Source organism: Musa acuminata, chromosome BXJ1-11, assembly GCF_036884655.1.
Source record: "Musa acuminata AAA Group cultivar baxijiao chromosome BXJ1-11, Cavendish_Baxijiao_AAA, whole genome shotgun sequence".
Classification (NCBI taxonomy): domain Eukaryota; kingdom Viridiplantae; phylum Streptophyta; class Magnoliopsida; order Zingiberales; family Musaceae; genus Musa; species Musa acuminata.
The window spans coordinates 13828028-13842171 of NC_088337.1; positions in this window are offsets into that span (position 1 = coordinate 13828028).

Consider the following 14144-nt stretch of genomic DNA (forward strand, 5'->3'; position numbering starts at 1 on the left):
TAAAACCAACGTTTACCATAAGTTCATATCGTTACACGAATTAAACTTAACATTCCAGAATCTTAAACATGAGAGGTCTTTTAAACTTTTACAAAATCCACAAGTTTAGATTCATCGTCAACATTTCATTAGATGCAGCGTGTGCTTATACAACAAAAACATATATACTAATAAAGATCTGCCCAAAATCTTTTAGCTTTCCACTGCCTCAGCCCAATATTAACATTTAAGCAAGCGACAAGCTATCCTGAAAAATTTATACAACAACGGGGTGAGCATATAAAGCTCAGCAAGTGACTAACATATCCATGTCAAAAGAGGATAATTTTCAAAGAGATAAGGTTTCAAAATGCAAGGCAGAATATAAGAATTCATAGACATAATATCATTAGGTGCAGAATCACAATTGTCATTTCAATCATACATATTTGGTTCATAATAGATGGGGCATAGAGTAATTGGAGCATATCAACCATGAATGAAACGTTTCAGAGCATATCAATAACAAATGAAACATTTCAGAGCTTATCAATGATGTATAAAATGTTTCGGAGCATATCAACGGCATATGGAACATTTTGAAGCATATCAACAATGAATGAAACATTTCGGAGCTTATCAATGGCATATGAAATATTTCGGAGCATATCAACGGCATACGGAACATTTCGAAGCATATCAACAATGAATGAAACATTTCGGAGCATATAAGTAACAAATGAAATGTTTCGGAGCTTATCAGTGGCGTATGAAATGTTCCGGAGCATATCAACGGCGTATGGAATATTTCGGAGCATATCAATAACAAATACCAAACAGAAGCTCAAATGTCGTCTTTGACGTTACATTCATATCATTCTTATCCATAGCATGTACAGAAACACATAACCAAAGCTCTGGATATCATATCAAACATACAGAAGATGAAGTGGGACCATAACATAATATGGTACATCCATTTTTGAATGACCACCAAACATAAGTCTCCCACGTCTGGGAGGTCTCCCACGTCTGGGAGGTCTCCCACGTCTGGGAGCTCCATCCACCCATGTTTGAGTGAAGTCATAGGGGCCGGCAGAGCATCTCAGGCTCTATGCATAACTCCCTTCACCATTTCTGGCGAAGGTTCACAATATCCCACAAACACCAGAGTACAAAAGGATAGTATGAACAATGAATAGCACATATCGGAAGCACACGCAGAACAACAAAACGTACATGTGCCTTTACGAGTCAATCCGAAGTAAGCAATAATCTTTCACAATTATATTCAGATTTGAAAGGAATTAAAAGCAAGGGCACATATGGAATCCAAGCAATCACATACAACTCAATTCAAATAAGAAGGTTAGATGAATTCGATATCCAAAGGAATGAAACTAGAATAGGCACAAATCGAAAGCAAATGCGGAATAATGGGATATACATGTGCCTATATAAGTCAATGTGATATAGCATAAACGTTACATAATATGTTCAGGAATGGTAATAATTTATAGACAAGAGCAAACGAGAATTCAAACATTAATATAAGCCATAATTGAGTGATAGGAACTGAACAAAATCTATTTCCAAATGAACGAAAACAGAAGATACGAAATCGATCAAAGCTCGATTTCTGACAGAATTCGAGAGGCTCATTGGATAAATACTTCAGATTGTCAATTATGCTCCAATACCCTCAACAAGGCTATTGTCGAAAGATATATCAATCTATTTTCTGTTGAAACAAGTTTCGTACAAATCATGGTTTCCAACAAGGAGTTACCTTTGATTTGGTAACACAAGGTCAAAAACAAAATCACTGTTTTGCAGAATTCATAGGGTCGGATTCAACAGATAATAGGGTAGGCATTTGAATTCTAAATTTTTCAATCTATATGTCAAAAGAAAGGTCTACAAGTCTAGTTTCGAACAAAATTAGTTTGGTACAAATCAGAATTTCCAACAGGGACTTATAGCTATTTTAGTATCGAAAGGTCAGAAATTTTGATCCCTGTTCGGTAGCATCTATAGGCTCATTTGAAACAGACGTTTGGGTAAGTATTCGGTGTCCAAAATCTACAAAATCCATGTCAAAAGAAAGATATAAGAGTCTAATTTCATATGAGCTAGGTCCTGCCTGAATCCACATTTGGTGCTAAAAATTATAGGTGAAATAGTGTATAGGGGTCAGTTTACCGAAAAAATTTCAGATCATTGGTTTTTTGTCCAAAGAGAGAAATATCAGGTTCTAAGCATAAATCTTTCAGAATCAATATAGGAACATAGACTAATACTTTTGTAGGATAGGGTTAGAATACTTGCCTTTGAGAATTCTGACCCTAAATGAGAAGATTTGAGCAAGAAACCTCAATGCCCCAAATTTTTTTCTTCTTCTTCTTCCCCCTTTTTCTTCTCTTTTTCTTTCTTTCTTTCTCCTGTGCTTCCATGCAGCTGCTTCCATGCAGCTGCCTTCTCTGGTTCCTTATGAACGAAGGCAGGGAGGCTTAAACGGTGGGATTTGTAATTTTGTACATTTTACAGTTTAGTCCTTGTATTATTATATTTTCGATTAGGTCCTTAGGGTTTACATATAGGTCCTCAAAACTTTTTTTTTTTTTGAACAAATCCCCCAAATCTTATGAATAAGTTCTCAGATTCATACTTTGCCTCTTTTATCAAATTTAAAATAGATACTTACATTATAACTAGAAACTTATACGAAAATTTCGATAATGAGGGATGTTACACTCTCCCCCTCTTAAAAGAAAAAATTAGTCCTCTAAATTTATCATACCTCTATCGATGAAAAGATGGGGATAAACCTTTTTCATTTCCTCCTCTAGCTCCCAGGTTGTTTCCTCTCCAGAATGATGATTCCAAATTACTTGAACCAGAGGGATAACCCGATTCCTTAGGATCTTTTCCTTCATATCAACAATTGAGTGGCCTCTTCCACATAAGATAAATCTTTATCGATCTCCATCAGCTTATACTTAATGATATGAGAAGGATCTGGTATATACTTTCTAATCATCGAAACATGAAATAAATTATGGATATGACACAATGATGGTGGCAAAGCAATCCTGTAAGCGACAGAACCAACCCAATCTTGCGCTTAACTTTCCTTTACGATTTGGTTCTTGATATTTGGTTCATTAGGTACACATATTCTATCCCCAAATCTCAATAGGCCATCCTTTGAAACTTGAAATTTTGGCTTCAATTCCTTTTCTACTTCATTCCTCAAGTAGATTAAACGTGGATCTCGTAATTGTCCTTTCTTAATTTGTTGAATAAGATCAGATTGCACCTGAATGGAGGCCATCAAAATTATTGAGTCTTGCTCTTTCCTCATAGCATTCAAATCAAAATTTTCTTCTAATAACTTTCATTGCTTCATGACCAGACTAGCCATAAAACATGTAGATTTTCTACAAAGAGCATCAGCTACCACATTGGCTTTGCCCGGGTGATAACGGATGGCACAATCATAATCCTTAGAAGTTCTATCCATCTTCATTGCCTCATGTTTAAGTCTTTCTGAGTGAAAATATATTTCAAATTCTTGTGATCAGTAAAGATTTCAAATTGTCGACCATACAAATAATGTCTCTAAATCTTTAGAGCAAAAATAATTACTGCCAATTACAAATCATGAGTTGGATAATTCAATTCATAACCTTTTAGTTGCCTAGAAGCATAAGCAATCACTCTCCCTTCCTGCATCAAAACACATCCAAGGCCCTTTCTTGAAGCATCAGTATAAACTACAAATCCCTCACTACCACTTGGAATAGTGAGAATAGGAGCACTAGTCAATCTTCTTTTTAACTCTTGAAAACTTTGCTCACAATCATCACCCCATACAAATTTCATATTCTTTTAGTGAGTTTGGTGAGAGGTTGAGCGATTCAAGAAAATCCCTCCACAAATCTCCTATAATAACCTGCCATGCCCAAGAAGCTTCTAATTTCTATTACATTTGTTGGTACTTCCCATCTAACTACAGCTTCTATTTTCTTTGGATCAACGGATATACCCTTCCCTAAAATCACATGGCCTAAGAAAGCAACTTTATTCAACCACAATTCACATTTGCTGAACTTTGCATACAACTTCTTTTCTCTTAGTATGGACAATGCATTTCTCAAGTGTTCCTCATGCTCCTGATTACTCCTTGAATACACCAATATGTCATCAATAAATACCATTACATAGCCATTCAAGAGCGGTTGAAATATCCTATTCATTAGTTCCATAAAAGCTGTAGGGGCATTAGTCAAACCAAAAGGTATCACCAAGAATTCATAGTGACCATATCGAGTTTTGAAAACTATTTTTGGAATATCCTCCTCCTTAATCTTCAACTCATAGTAACCTTACCTCAGGTCAATCTTAGAGAATACTTGTGCACCCTGCAGTTGATCAAACAAATCATCAATTCTGGGTATGGGATACTTGTTTTTTATGGTCACCTGATTCAACTATCTATACTCAATACAAAGCCTCAATGTTCCATCCTTCTTCTTCACTAATAGTACCGGAGCACCCCATAGAGATACGCTGGGTCGTATGAGACCCTTATCTAATAATTCTTGTAGTTGATTCTTTAATTCCTCTAGCTCGAGTGGTGCCATTCTGTAGGGAGGCTTAGATATTGGGGTATACTAGGGACCAGATCAATAGCAATTTCACTCTCTCTATCTAGAGGTAAACCAAGCAAGTTATCTAGAAATACATTAGGGAACTCTTTGACCACTGAAATTTCATCTAGATGGGTTTCCTGATTTGAATGCTCCTTTACACACACCATATAACAGAAACAACCCTTCTGCATAAGGCGATAAGCTTGAAGTGCTGATATCAAGCAAGGAGGCAAATCATGCCTAATGCCCTCAAAGTAAAATATAGGCTGATCTAGTATGCAGAAAGTAATTATTTTTTTGTAACAATCAATACTAGCGTGATGAGAAGATAAACAATCCATGCCAAGTATAATATCAAACTCCAAATCTTTAGGAGAACTAAATCAGCAAAAAGTTCAAGTTCTCCAATAAAATCAGACAAGAGGACCAGATTCAAGTTCATTATCAAAGAATCTCCAATGATCATATTTACATATAACACAATGCAATGGTCTAGGTTGCATACTCAAGTGATAAGCAAAATATTACGAATCAAATCGTAGATAGGACCCATGGTCAAACAAATATTTACATTCTTTCATAAGCATGCATAATACCTTCGATCACTAATTCAGAAGTTTTAGAATCATATTCAGTGATAGCATACACTCTGATATGGGCAGATGATTTATGAGACAGTGACTCTTTCTTATTGTTCAAAGGGTAGTCTTTTATTTTATGATCCAACTTTCCGCACGCAAAATAGACTCTAGCCACCCACAAACACAAACTTGTTTCATAATTTAACTTTCAATTCACACATGATTGAGTCTTTTGTGGTGACTTCCCTTTTCAAATCCAAATATCTTGACCCTCTTGTTATCACTTTCTGATTAATTTCCAATCACATTCTTATTGGTAAACTTGTCCTTATCATTCTTGTCACTGATCTCCAAAAATTCTTTTCATTGTTACCATTAATGATCAGCCTCTACTTCAAATATAAGGTGGCAGAAGAAAATTTTTGATCATCCGAACAATTTTGTACATCAAATATCTTCTTTGTTTGCATCATCCATTTTTCTACCACCAATGAAATTAGGTTCACCAAGCTTTCATTGCGCTACTTTGATTTGATATCCCCGATCAACCCTTTCATCCCATTTAATTAATCAGAAACAATTGAAATAGGAGGACCAAATTGCCTCATCATCCTTGATTCCTAAAATGCATCAAAGAAAATTTCCACCAATCACTATAGTTCACTAGACCTCAATATATTTTGCACGTCAACATATCAAATATTTCAGTGATCCTCAAACCATGCTCTGATACCACCTCTGTCACGCCCCTCAAAATATCGATAATATTAAAATTCAAGAAAACAAATCAATCCATGATCCAAACTAACATTTGAGGTAACTAAGAAAACATTCAGATTAAAATTTTACCTCTATAATCTATAAATTTATAAACACTGTGCAATTCATAAACATACAACACATCGCTCGATGATTCATAAAATCTGAACCCAACTCACCAAAATAATAACCACAACATAAATTCATAAATTTATAAACCCTGTGCAGTTCATAATCATATAACACATCGCTTGATGATTCATAAAATCTGAACCCAACTCACCAAAATAATAACCACAACATAAATTCATAAGTGTGGGAGTTTGTACAATCATAAAACCAACGTTTACCATAAGTTCATATCGTTACACGAATTAAACTTAACATTCCAGAATCTTAAACATGAGAGGTCCTTTAAACTTTTACAAAATCCACAAGTTTAGATTCATCGTCAACATTTCATTAGATACAGCGTGTGCTTATACAACAAAAACATATATACTAATAAAGATCTGCCCAAAATCTTTTAGCTTTCCACTGCCTTAGCCCAATCTTAACATTTAAGCAAGCGACAAGCTATCCTGAAAAATTTATACCACAACGGGGTGAGCATATAAAGCTCAGCAAGTGACTAACATATCCATGTCAAAAGAGGACAATTTCCAAAGAGATAAGGTTTCAAAATGCAAGACAGAATATATGAATTCATAGACGTAATATCATTAGGTGCAGAATCATAATTGTCATTTCAATCATACATATTTGGTTCATAACAGATGGGGCATAGAGTAATTGGAGCATATCAACCACGAATGAAACATTTCGGAGCATATCAATAACAAATGAAACATTTTGGAGCTTATCAATGACGTATGAAATGTTCCGGAGCATATCAATGGCATAAGGAACATTTCGAAGCATATCAACAATGAATGAAACATTTCGGAGCTTATCAATGGCATATGAAATGTTTCAAAGCATATTAACGGCATATGGAACATTTCGAAGCATATCAACAATGAATGAAACATTTCGGAGCATATAAGTAACAAATGAAATGTTTCGGAGCTTATCAGTGGCATATGAAATGTTCCGGAGCATATCAACGGCGTATTGAACATTTCGGAGCATATCAATAATAAATACCAAACAGAAGCTCAAACGTCGTCTTTGGCGTTGCATTCATATCATTCTTATCCAAAGCTTGCATAGAAACACAACCAAAGCTTTGGATATCATATCAAACATACAGAAGGTGAAGTGGGACTATAACATAATATGGTACATCCATTTCTGAATGACCACCAAACATAAGTCTCCCACGTCTAGGAGGTCTCCCACGTCTGGGAGCTCCATCCACCCACGTCTGAGTGAAGTCATAGGGGCCGGCAAAGCATCTCAAGCTCTATGCATAACTCCCTTCACCATTTCTGGCAAAGGTTCATAATATCACACAAACACCAGAGTACAAAAGGATAGTATGAACAATGAATAGCACATATCGGAAGCACACGCGGAACAACAAAACGTACATGTGCCTTTACGAGTAAATCCGAAGTAAGCAATAATCTTTCACAATTATTTTCAGATTTGAAAGGAATTGAAAGCAAGGGCACATATGGAATCCAAGCAATCACATACAACTCAATTCAAATAAGAAGGTTAGATGAATTCGATATCCAAAGGAATGAAACTAGAATAGGCACACATCGAAAGCAAATGCGGAACAATGGGTTATACATGTGCCTATATAAGTCAATGTGATATAGCATAAACGTTACACAATATGTTTAGGAATGGTAATAATTTATAGAGAAGAGCAAACGAGAATTCAAACATTAATATAAGCCACAATAGAGTGAAGGGAACTGAACAAAATCTATTTCCAAACGAACGAAAATAGAAGATACGAAATCGATCAAAGCTCAATTTCTGACAGAATTCGAGAGGCTCATTGGATAAATACTTCAAATTGTCAATTATGCTCCAATACCCTCAACAAGGCTATTGTCGAAAGATATATCAATCGATTTTCCGTTGAAACAAGTTTCGTACAAATCATGGTTTCCAACAAGGAGTTACCTTTGATTTGGTAACACAAGGTCAAAAACAAAATCACTGTTTTACAGAATTCATAGGGTCGGATTCAACAGATAATAGGGTAGGCATTTGAATTCCAAATTTTTCAATCTATATGTCAAAAGAAAGGTCTACAAGTCTAGTTTCGAACAAAATCAGTTTGGTACAAAAGAATGGTCAGAAATTTTGATCCCTATTCTGCAGCATCTATAGGCTCATTTGAAACAGACGTTTGGGTAAGTATTCGGTGTCCAAAATCTACAAAATCCATGTCAAAAGAAAGACATAAGAGTCTAATTTCATACGAGCTAGGTCCTGCCTGAATCCACATTTGGTGCTAAAAACTATAGCTGAAACAGTGTATAAGGGTCAGTTTACCGAAAAAATTTCAGATCATTGGTTTTATGTCCAAAGAGAGAAATATCAGGTTCTAAGCATAAATCTTTCAGAATCAATATAGGAACATAGACTAATACTTATATAGGATGGGGTTAGAACACTTGCCTTTGAGAATTTTGACCCTAAATGAGAAGATTTGAGCAAGAAACCTCAAAGCCCCAAATTTTTTTCTTCTTCTTCTTGGCTTAAACGGTGGGATTTGTAATTTTATGCATTTTGCAGTTTAGTCCTTGTATTATTATATTTACGATTAGGTCCTTAGGGTTTACATATAGGTTCTCAAAACTTTTTTTTTTTTGAACAAATCCCCCAAATCTTATGAATAAGTTCTCAGATTCATACTTTGGTTCTTTTATCAAATTTAAAATAGATACTTACATTATAACTAGAAACTTATACGAAAATTTTGATAATGAGGGATGTTACACTTGATATGCTCCGAAATGTCTCATATGCCATTAATATGCTTCGTAAAATTTTATATGTCATTGATATGCTCCGAAATGCTTCCTATGCCATTAGTATACTCTAAAATGCTTCATATGTCATTGATATGTTCCGAAGCATTTCATTTGCCATTGATATGTTCCAAAATGTTTCATTACATCAATGATTTACTCTAATGAGTCTTTACTCCCTTGTTATGAACAAAACATGCTTCGAATGAAATGACATTGTAATTTTGCATTCGTTTAGTGGTTATCTATGAACTCTTGTATCCCTGTCTTGTATTTGGTACCTTATTTGCTTTAAAATTATCCTTTTTCACCATTGATATGTTAGTCGTTTCTGAGCTCTACATGCTCACCTCGTTACTATATAAATTTTTCAAGATACCTTGTTGCTAGCTAGAATGTTTAAATTGAGCTACGATAGTGGAAAGCTAAAAGACTTTGGGCAAACCTTTAGTAGATGATATGTTTTTGTTGTTTAAGTACACTTGGTGTCTAATGGAATATTAATGGTAAATCTAAACTTATGAGTTTTGTAAAAGTTTAATGGACCTCTCATGTTAGGATTTTGGAGTATTAAGTTAATTTGTGTATTGATATGAACATGTGGTAAATATCGATTTTTGTGATTATATAGAATCCCACACTTGTGGATTTATGAGGTGGTTCTTGTCTTGGTGAGTTAGTTTCATATTTTATAATTCATCGAGTGATGTGGTATATGAATTTAAACTGCATAGGTTTTATGAACTGAGGAATTATAAATATGAATGACTTGAATGTTTTCTCAGTGTCCTCAAATGTGTGTTTGGATCCTAGAATGTATTGTTGAATATAATATTATCGATCCGGGGAGGGGGGGTGCAGTGACAAAGATGAGTATATAAAACTGAAAAAGAAGTTTCGAAAGGACAAATCGAGCACGTCTAAAGATAAGGAGAAAACCAACAAAGACGAGATGGCCTTTCACAATGAGGTATGTAACTCATCCGAAATGTATTTACCTTATTTTGAAATAACTTGATGCATTTCTTGAGTTATTTTTAAATTAGTTTAGAAAAATTATATATATAAAAAGAAAATTGATTATAAAAATTCCATATTTTATGATAAAGGAACAAAATATTAGATTTAAATCTAATGCTTGTACATCTAATAAGATTAATCCTATATATGTTTTTAAGAAGCAATAATGTGTGTCTTGATGATTTCAGTATTGCTTTTCGATTTTGATTAAAAATGCTTTGTGTTTAATGAAATCATGCTTGATGATTTAATTATGCCCAAAGTAATGATGATTTTTATGATTTATGGTATATCGATCTTGATGATTTCTATGATAAAAATTGCTCTTTCGGTTTTAAACGATGATGCATGTTTTGATTTGGCGTAAAAAGACTACAGCATGCTTTTATAAAATTAAATTACTTAAATTGAAACAAAAAGGGGAGAATGCATGTTTCTTGAAAATATGTCTAAAGCTTTTTGGTTTTTTTTCAACAAGTGATTCTTAGTAATGAATCTATTTTATGTTATCTCTTAAATTATGAAAAATAAGTTTTATGATTTGTTAATTTAAATATTTTGAAAATAAATGTTTGTATCATATTTGATGATTTTATATTTTAAAACTATACATGATAAGTTGAAGTAATAATGGTTTGAATGCACAAATCGATAATCTTTTTATCACACGAATCATGATTCCTTCACTTGATACTCTAAATTTTTTATGATTCATGATGAATTGAGATATTATGCATAAATCAAGTTCTCATATGAATCTATTTGTGTTGCCTTTATTAAATTTTTTGAAAAGTGATTTTGATGATGATTTAGGATCTATTTTCATATGACTCATTTGACTAATGAGATGATATATCCAACTAAATCATTTATCGTATTTATGACTTGTGATATATTCAACATGAAACATCTTTCTTTATGCACGTATGATTCACTCTTTTAAGAGAAATTTATCAAATTGTGATAAGTTAATATTTTCTTTATATGAATCAAGATTTTTCATTATTCTCCTATGATTCTACTTGCTATAATATTAAAAAGAAGCATTAGTGAAATCATGATCTTGAATTCTCGGAATCAAAACTTGATATTTTCCTTATGTGAATCAAGATCCCTCACTTTTCATTCTCGAATGATTTCTTACATTTTATTAAAGAAAATATTTATCAAAATGAATCATGTCTTTTGGTATTCACATGATCTTATCTTTCATGATATGATTTTTTTGTATAATTTTTTATATTCATGAAGTATACCTCATTACCAAATTTTTCTTGATATCTTCCAAGTGATTACTTGAATATTTACACATTTGTGCTATTCCCCTCGTTTTACCTATGACAAAGGGGGATAAAGAATTGCTAGTGTACACATATCAAGAAAAGCATATTGCTAGCTTGCAAAAAAAGGCAAAACTTACGCACATCTTAAGAGAGATAGTCTTACTAGCTTGTGCATCACAAAAATTAGTAAAAAAGTGTTAGCTTGCACATTGTAAAGAGAAGCTAAAAGTTGCTATCTCAAGAGAAGCAAAAACTTTGCTAAACTTCACATCTCAAAAAACTTGCTAGCTTGTATGTTCTAAAATCATGTAAAATTTTCTAGCTTGTACACTCTAAAATGATATAAAATTTGCTAGCTTGTATGTTCTAAAATGATGTAAAACTTGCTAAATTTGCTAGTTTACAAATTACAAGGAGAAAAACTTTCTAGGAAGCAAATTGCTAGCTTGCACTTCTTAAAAGAGAAGAAAGAACTTGCTATCTTGAACATCACCAAGAATTGCTAGTTTGCAATCTCAAGAGAAGCAAAAGTGCTATCATGCCTATCACAAGAAGCAAAACTTGCAAACTTGTATATCTAAAAAAAGAAGCTAAATTTGCAAACTTGCATAACTTAAAATTGTTGCTAGCTTTTATGTTGTAAAACTTGCATATCTTAAAAACTTGCTAGATGCACTTCTCCTTTTTATTGATGACAAAGGGGGAGAAGTAATGATGATGATTTGAATCATGTGTGATATGATATATTTTTATATTTTGAAATATTGTATGATTTTCTTAATTTAAAGGTTCTATCAATATGACATATTGATAGGGGGAGTTAAGGTTAACTCCGTCATCAATTGGTTGTCATCATAAAAAATGGAGAGATTATTGAATCTCAGATTTTGATAATAAAACCAATTAATAATGTTATGATCTAATCTATATTTTGAGTGACATAGGACTAGCTTCAATCAGGAAAGGCAAATTGATTGAAGCAAGAGGAATCGAATGTTGTGCTGGAGTGAAACATGTCAAAAGATTGGACGTCGAGCCGGAGGATCGGTCAACGTGTTGGTAGAAGGTTTCGTGCCATGAGTTCGGGCATCGGGCCTAGAAGAGCGGACATTGTGCCAAGAAGATCGAAGTTATGGAGGCCAACATACCGTTTGGGCAAAAGGCTATAAAAGAGAACGTTGCACCGAAGGATTGGATGAAGCGCCACTAATAACACGCTGGACAACTTAGTATTCTTGCTTGTAATAATTTGTCTAGATCGAGTTAGTTTAGGTCGTAATTGGGTTGGTTTAGAATGTAATTAAGCCAATAAAATTAGGGCCCAATTGGGCCCAAAGTGGGGCTGTTTTGGGCCAAACTAAAGGCCCATTCTATGACCCAAAAGTTGGGTCAAGCGGTGGCACCACTAGTGGCTCAGCCTATGAGACATAGTTTCCAAGACTATGTTAGGTGGTAGTACCGTTAGACTGGGCAGTAGTATTGCCTAGTGTTAGTGCTGTAGGTAGTGGTACTATTGGAAAATCTGAGGGCGACATCACATGCATAGCGGAAGAACAGAAAAAATAAAATCTCTAATTTCTCAAAAGATGTGCTCGTTGTCCTGTGAAGATTGGTGGGCAAAACCTATAAAACTTAAATCTACGTATATGAAAGATTGTGTTACCTAAGGAGATCACATATCCCTTAATCTCTATAGATCTCTAAGATAGGGTGAAGAAGGTCAAGCGTCCTCTCTCTAGTGGTGATCCACACAGCAAGGTTATGACGATGCTCCTTAAAACTTCAAGCCTACTATGTGAGGATAATGGGAGGAGAATAGGAGAGGCAACCTAAAAAGGCTCTAGCTTATGAACCATTGGTTCCCTCCTATTTATAGAGATCCCTTATCAACTTAACCCTAATGGATCCTCCTCTAATGGGTATTAGATCTCCATCCAATTATCCAAGCCTCTTAGATTAATGGATCTATATCCAATAAGCTCTCATTGGCTCTTATTGGATCTCATCCATAGGATCCAATAATTCAGGGGCTTATTGGATATCCAATACGATAGGAGCTCTAACGGATATCTCATATTTGAACTTCTACTCATCACAATATCTACCATATGTGTGTGACCCTCTAGGCCCAATATCGAGCTGGTCGTGAGTCATACCTGTCAAAACTCCTTCTAGCTTAGTGAATTATTATCTCCATAATAATTCACTCAACTCATTAACTACGAATGTACTAGGCCACTACGCCGTAGTCCCTAAACGATATAGGGGAATCCAATCCATTGGACCTGTCTATTCTCAATTATCATATACCTATAGTCTCTCATCTATTTAATATCCCAGAGACCGTATATCGGGTATCGTGCTGTCAGACCTATACGGTTTCTACTTGGGTCTCGCTCTAATCGAATTCTCTCGAAGAACTCTTTCTCCCTCAATCCGAATGACCCTAGCCATGGATTTGTTTGAGCAAAAATATATGGGATATTCCTCTCATGACACCGAAAGTGGATGATCCTCTATCGACACTCAATAGTCCTCGTAAGGTTGGCTACTACTTTTGATGACCCACTATACAAGATCTGAAACCTCTAAACCTATAAGTCTGGTATCAAAGAGTAGAGTACTCATACAGGACATCCTTGGCATCTCAAGTCTAAGGGCCAGATATACCATTAGGACTACGAAATCATTGTTTGACAATAAGGCTATTGAATCTCAGATTTTGATGATAAAATCAATTGTAAATTGTTTGATCTAATCCATATGTTGAGAAAAGTATGCAGGATTAACTACGATAGCATTAAGACATAGAGAGCAAGTGTTGTGCCATAGTCAAGATCGGGACTTCGTTGGGAGTTCGAGAGTTCGTTGGAAGTCCGGACATTCATCGGAAATTCTGCTAGAACTGACCGAGAAGTCCAAGAGCTTGCC